Consider the following 12,125-nt stretch of genomic DNA (forward strand, 5'->3'; position numbering starts at 1 on the left):
TTGTAGTGATTCAATTCTTAGAAAATATCTTGTCTAGATTTGGCTGTCCAAGAAGAATAATCACTGATAATGCACAATGTTTCAAGTCTAAAAAAATGGTGAAATTCTATCAAGATTATCATATTACACTCAGCCATTCTACAACCTATTATCCCCAAGGTAATGGACTTGCAGAATATTCCAATAAGAGTTTGGCCAAAATCATTAATAAATTGTTAGAAGACAATAAAAAGGCATGGCACACAAAACTTAAGTTCGTGTTCTGGGAAAATAGAGTGAGTACCAAAAGGTCAATCAATACTTCCCCTTTTCAGTTAGTATATGGTATTGATGCTTTGTTTCCAGTTTCAATTGGGATACCTATCATGAAATATTTGGAAGAGCTAGGAGAAGAACCCAATGAGTTCCAAAAAAGAATAAATCAGCTAATTGAAGTACAGGAGGTCAGAGAGAGGATGTATGAAAAATCTCACCAAGTGCAAGATCAGATCAAGAAATATTTTGACAGAAAAAACAAAAGAAGATGATTTCAAATGTCAAGACCTGGTTCTAAAATGGGATGCACACATTGAGGATAAATGCAATCACCGAAAATTCAAGAACCTTTGGAAGGGGCCATACAAAGTCACAACATTCTGAGGTAAAATCAACTTCATCTTGGAAGGCCCACAAGGCGAGGATTTACTTGGAGGTCCAGTAAATGGATGGTTTCTAAAACATTATATTTCCTGAAAGCTGAATCATTTTAAAATTTCATTGTAAATATCCATATTTTTTTAAAGTATCTTGTAGGTGTGGATGAATTTTCTTGAAGAACTTGAAGCCCGAAGTGAAGGCCCTGAGTTCCTACTGATATTCATCAGGAATAAAGTTTTCCTTTTAGAAAAGTAGTAGTATTTTATTTTCAAGTTCAGAGTCTATAAAATCATCTATTTAAGATGAGGTCTTTTTCTAGAAACATTTTATTTTCCAGTTAAATTTTGCAATGGATGAGGCAACTAATCCTTGCTGCCATCATTGATCAGAAGCATCCCCATGGAGCCAGATGTTATCATCAAAATTTTTATTTTTGTAATTTTTATAAAACGATGATAGTTTTGTTGTCAGCATTTAAGGTTGTAATAAACAATTAACTCTCCTAGCAATGTTTCGGGACCCGATATAGTTGGAAAATTGGATATCGCTGACAACGAGGATAATATTGTTTTCTCATTTTTCCGGCAGGCTAATTTTCAGTGATTAAGTTATTTTTCAATATTTGAAATTTTGACTAAGTTGACCACGTCAACGTCGGTATTTTGAAAGTAGATGTCTTTGTTATGTTCAAAAGGGTAAAGTACGAATTTAATCGTGCTTAACTGATGTAATTATTGAGAATGCCATGTGATTGATTCCTCCATATCAAACGAACTCTAATTCACAATCATGACTAATGGTGATGTTAAGTTTTAACTTAGCACATAATTACATTCACCGTATATTACACCTCATGTCCTGTAAGAAGTTATATGGGTAATTTTTATGAGATTTCCACTTGGTGATTGAAGTTATTTTCATGGCAAGGACACAACATCAAATCCTGTGGATAATACCAACCAGAATGGGAAAGGGAGGCATGCTAGACTGAACTGAACCTAAAGCCCCAAACCTGTTAGATGTTTATCCTGATCTCCTACATTTGTTCCAATAGGAAGGTTGGAGTCGGTTTTTATATCGATGTTCTGATTACCATGATTTGGTAGCTCAATCATTTGTAGCAGTCTTAGATGGGAGATGTGTAGGAGTCGGTGGTCTAACATTTGAACTCACAGAGCACACAGTTGTCAAAGCCACAACTTTTCCCATGGATGGTGACAGGGTTTTTCACAACCATATTCTAGTAGGCATAAACGTTCCATCTTTCTTCAAGGAAGAGAACAGAGAAGAAAATTGGAAGGTCGGGGTTCGAAAAGACTAGCTACAAGACAAATGGTATGCTCCCCTCCAGCTTTTCCAACAGTATTTTACTTGTGAGGGTCGTTATAATATGATCAATTTATATCATTTCTACTTTTTGTCTCATTTATATGGGAAGATTAGGATTAATCCCTGCTTCTACTTGTTGGAAAGCCTCAATAAAATGGTTGTTGGGTTTAAGGCTAGGGTGAACTCTTCCTCACATTTTATTTATCACAAGGCACTGATAAAACTTTTGATAGAAAGCCAGTTAAGTAAGCTCGGGAGGACCTGGAACCATTTCCTTTTCTAGGGAGGGTTCTAGCCTCAACCTACCAAAAGCAAAAGAGGCAGACCTCAAACTATTAGGAGGGTGAATGAGACTCAAACTTAAATTCCCAATCAGACTCCCATCATGCCTGAAAACTCAGAAGCCCCATCTACCTCAGCTTCCCCAAAAACTCCCAAGGTCTATCAGAGGAAGAGTGCTTTACTTCACAAGCTAGAGCCTACATCGTTGAAAAGCCTAGAAGTTGACATTGGCCTCACTACTTCTTCAACGTTTCCCTTAGAGGACACCCCTAAAGACACATCTATTCCAGAAGATTTAAAGGGCAAGAAGTCGATAATGGAGGAAAGGGAACCAACACCTGAGATTCTTAGAACGTGTAACAAGCACACTAGGCCAATAAACAAGCTATGATGCAAAATCAAGCTTAGAAGAAACCCAGAGTTAGCTAAACAAGTCATTGATATAGATGATGTGCCCCTGAAAGACTTAATCATAAATGAGAAACCTGCAAAGTCTAAGAAAAAGTCTATAGAGTTTGAGAATAAGCTTGAAAACCCTAAAGGAAATAAACAAGTTGCCAAAGAAAATTCCATGGAGACTAGAAAGAACAAGAAGTAGAGGTTAGACAAGTTGGATGTGTTACTAAAAGTTGCCAATACCCTCAACTAATATGTTAGGGCATCAAAACCATTTTGTCCCCTTGTTTAAATCAAAATTTCATTTTTTCATTTCATTGACAGTCATCCTGCCAGTTTTGTATAGGGAATGAAAGTCGAGAGAGCTAAAAATGCATTTGTCAACGTTTTTGAAAAGCTTGACAATGTGTCTGTCAACTATTTTGAACAAACTATGCATATTGGTTAGTAAATGAAACCTACAAGAAAATGTCGACAGCATGCCTACTAGTGATTTTTTCTAAAACAAAACAAAGATGTTGACATCTCTGTTGTCAGTGATATTCGAAAGGATTGACCTCCCAGTTCAGAGCTACATCTCATATCAGAAAATCAATGATGCCGACAACATGCCTGTCAGCGATTTTTCCAGAAAATCATAGATATTCAGAAGACATCCATGGGCAGTGTTGATGAAGAAGACAAAGGGACCTCTTTTGTTGAAAATCTACAAAGGTACCTGTTCTATTTTCGAGCCAGAAAGTTGACCAGATCACTTTATTTTTTCCTAGAATTTAGCAAATTTGCCTACAATTTTCTAGGATTCGTTAGATATTTTCTAAGTTTATCTTTTTTATGCATGAATTTAAAGGATGTTTTAAAATATCTCAGTGTTGTAATTATGAGGATTCTATTATTTTGAAAACTATTATGTGAAAATCTATAAAGACATTTTATGAATAATGAAAGAGGGTTGGAAATATTTTGAAAAATCACTTGTAGTCTGGATATGTTTGAGAAATCTTAAATGTATTTGCAATGCTTGATGAGCAACTAGTATAAAACTCATGTGTTTCATTTCCCTGTCAGTATTTCTCTATTATTAATTGTCTCTTTCATGTCTAAAATGCTAGTTTAATGAGATTGGATTTCATTTGATGCTCCTCTCTTAAATTATCAGTCATTAAATACTTGTTGTTCTCAGCTCTTATAAGCTCTATTTTCTCCCAGTTCATCTTTCTTCTAAATCTCCAAAATAGTCAAAGGATGTGTTACTCCCATGCTTTATGCAATTTTCTCACTAGATCTGTGATTTCATTTGGTTGATAATTTTACTCCATGCCCAATGGTGGTTTTGAGGATCATCCAACCATCTTATTACTAAACCCAAATATAGTCACCTAAACTAAATTGTGAAAACCTTCTATTACATTGACCACAGAGTATTTGAGTTTTATGAAGAGATCTCCCTCTGGGTTGAAGGGCAAGCTTTAAACCTAAAATTGGTTTGAGGTTACCTTAGGGTTTCTCCCTGCAGCGAGGGTTTTCTGTAATTGAAAACAAGAGGGATATGATTATTGGAGATCAAAGATCAGAGGGATTGATTATCAAAGATCGAAGATCAGAGATCGGCGAGGAACCATATCAGAGTATTAGCGAATGATGTTATTAGAGTTTTTTAAATGTGTCTCAAAAGGAAATATTTGATATGCATTACCTTCAATATGCAGGAGCAGAGACAATGACGTGGAATGTGGATCCTCCAACAGGGTTTATAAATTATAGTGCCTTTATATAATGTTCGTACTTTGGTTATATGATATATCTGTTTTAATACTTTGAAGTCTATAAAAATGGTTTTCCACATACATATTTCAAATATAATATGCCTCCCATGCCACTTATATGGATTGGATATTATATTATTTTATTACGACATAGACCATTGTATTATGAATCGGGGTTTTGACATTGGGGAATTCTAAAAGGGTTCCTCTAATGTCAAAGCTTTGATATATTATAACCACTTTTTTAAGGATTAAGGCTTAAATCCTATGCACACATCTTGGTATCGAGGGCTATTTTATTCATTAATATAATTAATTAAGATGTTTAAAACAAAAACTTATTTACAAAGTTTATTAACAAACAATCTTAATCAAACTTAGGCAAACTATAAAAATAAAAACAAGTGTAAATAAAAATAAAATTAGACTAGAAATGAAGCAATCACACTCAAAGTCTACATGCAATGCCAAAAGGGTCCCCATGTTTATTATGATAGAATAAAATGGGGTTGTTGTGTTTTCACTACAACAATACAATACCAGGGCTCACCACTTTTGGTGTTGTTGTTGGGGTCATGTCTAGGTAGATGTTATTTATGCTTAAGCATTGTTTTCTATTTTGCATACGGTTTTGAAGAAGTAACATAAAAGAAAAAGAGAAAAAATGTATTTCATGCCTCGTAGGAGTAGAAATACTCAAGGAAAATTCTTACCAAAAACCCCCACACCCTCAAGCAGTCAACCTTCACTCTTCTTCGATGACTGTCAGCTTCCCTCTCTAACTACAGGGGAGTTAGAAGACCCTCTAGGTGAGCAACCTGAAATATTTGAAGAACCTATTGGGGAAGAAGAAGAACCCACTTCACTTACCCAACCTATGGCTGAAAACAGGAAAAATGAGGTTTTCCCTACCAGAGAAACTAATGGAGAGGCTAGAATGAAGAATATAAGCCATACTGCCCTTCCACACTTCCATGGCTTAACCTATGAGGATCCTAATACCTTCATGTTTGGATTTTTTGTTGTCTTTATGACCTATTACTATGCCTATGATGACCAGAAGCTTAATTTATTCCTCTCTACCCTTAAGGATGCAGCCTTGTGCTGCTTTATGGGTTTGCCTATGGGTAGCATCACTACCTGGCCTCAAATGAAACAAGCCTTTAATGAAAAGTACAAGGACTAATGTAGGTCCAAAGAAACCAAGGAATAAATGTTTAGAATGACTCTTGGACTTGACAAATACCTATAATACTACGAGGATATATTTCAACTCAGTTTTAGGAGGGTTAGGTGGACCCTTGATCCTGAATCACTCAAACTAGTTCTTCTCTGAGGAATCAGGGAGGACATGTTGGAGACCATCAACATGTTGTCTAGGGGGGATATATATCATTTATCCTATATATATATATATATATATATATATATATATATATATATATATATATATATATATATATATATATATATATATATATATATATATATATATATATATATATATATCATGTTGTCGAGGGCTGCCAGAAAGAAGGTTAGGGCTAGTCAAGGCTTGGTTAGTTCCTCTCCTTCCACAAATTCCATCAAGAATGATATTGGGAACATGTTGGAGGACTTTAAAAGTGAAATGTTGCATACCTTTACTTTGCAAATGGATACCATGAATATCAAGAGCAAACAAGAGGAATCAGAGAGATTCATAGCTATTTTCTTCCCTAAATGCACTAGAAGGAACCCCAGGAATGAGTGCCCATTAAATGTCATAGAGGTTTTCTCAGTCTGCGAGGACAACCATGCCACAAATAAATTCCCTTATTTTCCTAGTTTAAAATTTGTATACGAAGGGGCAGAAGGTGGGGCTAAGCAACTTTGCTTTATAAATCAAAGGAGGCCTCAAGGACCTTGTCCATACCAACAGGGCATGCAAGGTGTATCTTACTCTTATTACCATCCAAACTAGAATGCACCCTTGCCACCATGGTACTCTTCCACTCATCCATCATGGTCCACACCTCCCTCTTGGCCCTATGCTCCTCCATATCATCCTCAAACTGTCAATCAACCATTTCATCCATATGTTACTTAACCTCCTTAGTGGAACAACCCATCACAACGGTGGAGGCCTCAACTCAACCAACCTCCTACTTTCCTTCCTCCACCCCAACCTCAACCACAACTCACTCATCCTACCCACCTAAGAAACCTCATATTCTTTCTCAACCTAATCTGAACTTGAATAACAAGCAAGCACAACAGGTCTACAATGGAGAGACATCTTACCCTACCTATGTTGTGGAGATCCAAGAGATCAACCTTAGGTCTGGAAGAGTGCTTCCAAATAACCATCCACCATCTCCACCTGAAGAGATTGAAGAGGAAAAGGAAGAGAGTACCCCTCAATTAAATCCACCTCCTTTTCCTGAGAGATTGATCCACCATAGTTAGAACACCCCAAAAGAGATTGAGTTTCTGGGAGAATTGAAGAATCTATGTTAAAATACCCCTTCTCCAGGCTATTAAGGATGTTCCCATCTATAATAAGCTTATCAAGGAGAAATTTTTCAAACACCCTAGGAGAAGAAAAAGAGACACCCCCACCATCAATGTTATTGGTCAATTATCTGATTTGATGTTGGGGAGAGTAATTTTTCCAAAATACTTAGACACTAGAAGTCCAGTAGTGGATGTGCATATTGATGGCATCATTATCCCTCATTGTTACACTAAAATTTGTCACCATGACTATTTGCAGTTAGTATGGCTCCATCAACTGTCATACTATCCTCCTTGGCAAGTCTCATACCTCTGCTCTTCATGTCAAACTCCAAGAAAGAGAGAAAGCCTTTAAAAATCTATATATCTCTGGGTACACAGTTTCTCTTAGCCTTACCTGCGTGTACGCACCTCAAGTTCACAGTACCTGCGTACTTGTACACTCTGTCTGTAAAGGGGTGTGTGCGTACTGCTGTAAAGGTCAAAAGGCGCAAGTTTCACTCCAAAAAAGTTACTTGTGGTCATTTCTAGAGCATTCTAGAAGCTTGTTTGACATGTATTGAGTGCCTCCAGATGGTTCATGTATCCCTATGAAAGAGGAACTTATCCCATCAAAAGGGGAGCTATCCCATTCAAAGAGGGGCTTATCCCATTGATGGTGGACCTGATTAACTTCCTCTAGAGCACTATAAATACAGGCATTGGGCCAGAGGGAGGGGAGGTTGAAAGCTGAACATTCCTAAGGGTAGATGCTGCTGGAATTAGGACTCCCTTATAGAGCTTGAGAGGAGAGATTCCCATCCTTTCCTAGCCTTATTTGGAAGTGGGTGAGCTGATCAAAGTAAAGGAAACTCTTGCTGGACCCTGGGAGGGACCTGCACAACACCAAGGCTCAGGTTGTAATGGTTTCTTTTGTTTCCACTTAATACAAATAAACTCACTTTTCTCAACAGATTGTTATACATGATTTGTTTCATATACTCCTTGGTCTGTATGATGAATATGTGTTATTTTATAAGTTTATCAGGTGCTATGTAATCTTTTGGCTTGTTAGTGAATGCAGGTTTCGAAGAGAAGGAGGAGCTCATCCGGATCGGCGAGGCTGGACTACTACAAAGCGTTGGACTAAAGGTATGTTATAAACACCTGATTACTTGTATTCTAAATGCATATTTAGAGAAAGGTAGTGTTTACTTGTCTTGTTTGTCACTAGAAAGCCTTAGCTTCTAGGGAGGTCGGTTTTGTCCGCAAAATTGACTCTTTCCGCATGACAAAATGGCGACTCCACTGGGGAATCCATTGATGTGAATGATTTTTCCTTTGTGTGAAACTTTGATTTGAGAAAAGTCGTTTGTTTTCTAGTTTTTAGCTGTTTCACTGTGTATTTGGGTGGGATAGCTTAGGGTTAAATTAGATTTTAGTTTTTCTTGGTTTTGCTAGCAGTACGCACCCTCTGCGTTAAGCACAGTGCGTACCTGTACGCACTTTGGCTGTGTACACAGAGCGTGGCCGCACCTGTGCAAACAGGCTGCCTGCGTACCCCTGTCAAAAGCCTAGAAAATTTCAATTTTTTCTTTTTTATCTTTTAGCTTTTGTTTATAGCTTGTTTTTTCTCCCAGATCCACTGGTTACCTGTCAGAAACTTTCCTTGGTTAATTTCATTAGCATTCCTGCTCTAAGTCAATTGGGTGTTTTGAGTCTCTTTTTTGAGAAATTCTTAATTTGATTTCCTTTGGTCATTACTTGGAGGTTTGTCTCAGTCTTGGGGGCTAAATTGTGTATGAGTGTTAATCGCCTTTGAGTGTTTTTATTTTTGATCTTTGGAACTCTCACCCAATTTTCTCGACTTGCACTTGATTGGTTCTTAGATTACATTAGAATCGTCTTGTGTTTGAGAATTCTTTTGCATAGATCACATTTTCATAATTAGAATTCTCATTTTCAAAATATGAATGAAAAATGTGCATAGATTACTTTTGCATACTTTTCGAGTGAATTGTGCATAGATTACAATTGCATAGTTTACATTCTGAAAAATCAATCGTAGATTTAGATCAGTTTTCTTTGATTTGAATTTACACAAAAATAAAAATAAAAATATTTTGGAATTGATTTGCATTAGTTTTTCTTGATGAAATTAGTGCATTAGAGAATTTGTTATATTTTCTCTTAGTGATCAATTTTTTGCATTGTTGGAAGTGAATGGAAACTCTCTCCTTACTTTAGTTAGGATTCATCGAATTGAAAAGATTACATTATCATATTCGATTGCATTCAGTTGAGTCGGGTCATAACACCATTGGTTTCGTATCCATTTACCCATTTGAGTAATAACAACCTTAATAACACAGCACTTAATTAAAATTCATCTAGTAATTTTTACATTTCTAGGGCTCTGATACACCAACATAGCTTAGGCTAGTGTCTTGGAGTAGGAGAGTAATTAACTCTCCAAGACAGCAAAACCAAACAAGTAGCTCATCTTGTGGTAGGATAAATCCAATAGTTACATTTATGCTCTGGGAAAGCTCCTCTTAAAGGAGAAGCACGAGATCGTGTCCGAACCAATGAGGGGATCAATCCTCCTTCATTTGGAACGATGCCAGATACGCACGTACTACAAACGGTAAACCTCGGATTGACCATTGTCGAGGAGCCTGGGGTCACTTGTCGGTAAACCTTGGATTATTGTCAAGGAGCCGGCAAGGGGATTGAGCTTGTTACTCTGCCCTTGCGTGCTATCGGATCGTAGACTGTTCCCCCAGGTATATTTGTTGCTGTTGGTGACCTTAGTGACCATTATCTTTAGGGTTCTACCCAAGGTGACGGTGGAGGGAAGATCCCACTGTACCTGGAGCAGACGTCGGCTAGACTCACTTGGATTTTCTGGGGGGTTCACTTCACTCGAGACGGTTAAAGTGGAGGAACTTGGTCCAGTCTATTCATTAAGCAGGTTGCCGGGGTAACTGTTCCACCCGCCACTTCTGTACTGAATTCTGCGATGTTGGATTTCATTACCAACTAGTGTTTTTGGTCTGGAAGGTTACTGTTTGTGTGTGGTTTGACTCCTAGATTTGATAGCGCGTGTTAACTTGTTTGTTTTTACTTTTAGAGACCATAGGTGTGAATTGTGAATTTTAATTGTTAGGTGTGAATTGTGAATTGTTAATTTTAGTTTTAAAATTGTTAATAAAATTCACTGAAGTTGAATATAATGGCAAACGTTCCGGAATTTACCAACCTAGGAACCCCTCCTAACGAGAATCCTAGTACTTTTCCTTACTTTGGAAATGTTGGTCCTCCTTATATGGCTACTTTGTCATTACCTGGATTTACAATAGGATTACCGATATGGTTATTTTCAACTTCGTTGGCCCAAAGTACTCCAATTGTTCCACCTTAACCGAATGCTTCACCTCAACAGAGTTCACCATCTCAACATCACCAACCTTCTGTTGACCCTTTACCTTTTTCGCCTAATTTTTCTTCCTCCATTTCTTCCTCTTCGCTTGGTAAAAGCCATGATGCTAGTAACCAGGTGGCTAAGAAGAAGAAGAAAGGGAAGAAGAAAAAGAAGAAGAAGAAGCAAGATAAGAAAGAAGTCAACCAACCAACCACGACTGTAAGTGTTAGTTGTGTTGAGGAAAACTTCGACATGCATTGTAAACCCAAATACCCTTGCAGGCTATGTAAGAGTGACCACTTCCTTGTTAATTGTCCTGTTATTCCAAAGGTCTTGGAAGTATGGTCAAAAAAATCTCATCAACTTTCGATTGATCCATCAACCAGTGATAGTCAGGTTCCTGGGAAAAAGGGTAAAGTTAGGTTTCCTTGTAAGTTATGCAAAGGGAGTCATCAAACTCACATTTTCCCTCACATGGATGAAGCCTCAAAATTGTTCGAAAATCTTACTGTTCCACAGCAAGAATTTCCAACTGGTTACCGTAAACTTTCTCCCAACCTACCGTCAACTGACGGAGTGATTGATCTAAATTCAAGTACAGTCGATCACACTCTTCCATTGGAGAGTGAAACTCATGTCACTCAGGTTGATGATCAATTAGTTGATCAAGTGGTCGATTCAATTTCACATTCGGTCGATCCCACTTTCCCTTTAGAGAGTGAACTTCATACCGCTCAGGTTCTTCTTGTTACATCAGATTCTTCTATGCCGGGGGGCATTTCACCTGTTTCTACAGAACCCCCTCCAAGCACTGAGGTCTTTTCCTTTGATTGGAATAGACTGACAGAACCTCGTCTTCCTTCCTCCATCCCTTTCCAAATCATTGTCAAGGCTGGTGGTAGGGACATACATCGTACTCAGCTAAATGAAGGTGCTTCTGTTAGTATTTTATCCTCAACTGTTTGGAAAGCTTTGGGTTCCCCTCAGCTTGCGCCTATGACGCAGAATCTGAAAGCTTTCAACAGAACCATTAGTGAACCTTTAGGGATCCTTCCTAAGTTTTCTCTTACCTTGGAAGGTAAAACTGTCTATATTGATCTTATGGTAGTTCGAGGTCCCTTGGATTTCAATTTACTCCTTGGGCGAGACTATGTTTATGCAATGAAAGCTGTCGTATCGACACTCTTTCGCGTGATGTCTTTCCCTCACAATGGCAGTATTGTGACTGTAGACCAGCTTTCGTTCCCTAGTCTTGTTTCAACTACCAATAATATGACACCCCTAAATGTTCCTGATTCTAAAGTGGTATCTACCCTGCCACGGGTTAATTATGTGGCAACTGGTCCCATGTTTTCAGTTACCGATGTAAGTGAGCCTCTCACTGTTTGCTCACCTTCCTTTGATTTAGATCCGGTAATTGACATGTAAAACTCTATGGGATTACTTGAACATGATGTTCTTATCCCTTTTGAGTCCCTTGACATGTGTTCCTTCCATAGAAGTATTCTTCCTTCTGATGAAGACCTCTTGGAAGCCATGATCAAGGTGTGTCCATTGACATGTCTTTCTTCCAGTTGGAAGCCATGATCAATGTTACGAGGAAAGTTCCTTTTCCTGTGTCGACCTCGTTAAAAAATGAATCAGTGAGTATGAGGATAGTTCTTTTCCTATGTCAACCTCGTTAAAAAATGAATCAGGGGCGAGGATGGTTTTTTCCTGTATCAACCTCGTTAAAAAATGAAATAGGTTGCCGCGAGGATAGTTTGTTCCCATCTCAACCTCGTTAAAAATGCAACTGGATGTCTTGAGCATAGTTC

Source organism: Pinus tabuliformis, chromosome 9 (assembly GCF_031772625.1).
Source record: "Pinus tabuliformis cultivar Carrire ecotype Pingquan chromosome 9, CPIR1, whole genome shotgun sequence".
Lineage (NCBI taxonomy): Eukaryota > Viridiplantae > Streptophyta > Pinopsida > Pinales > Pinaceae > Pinus > Pinus tabuliformis.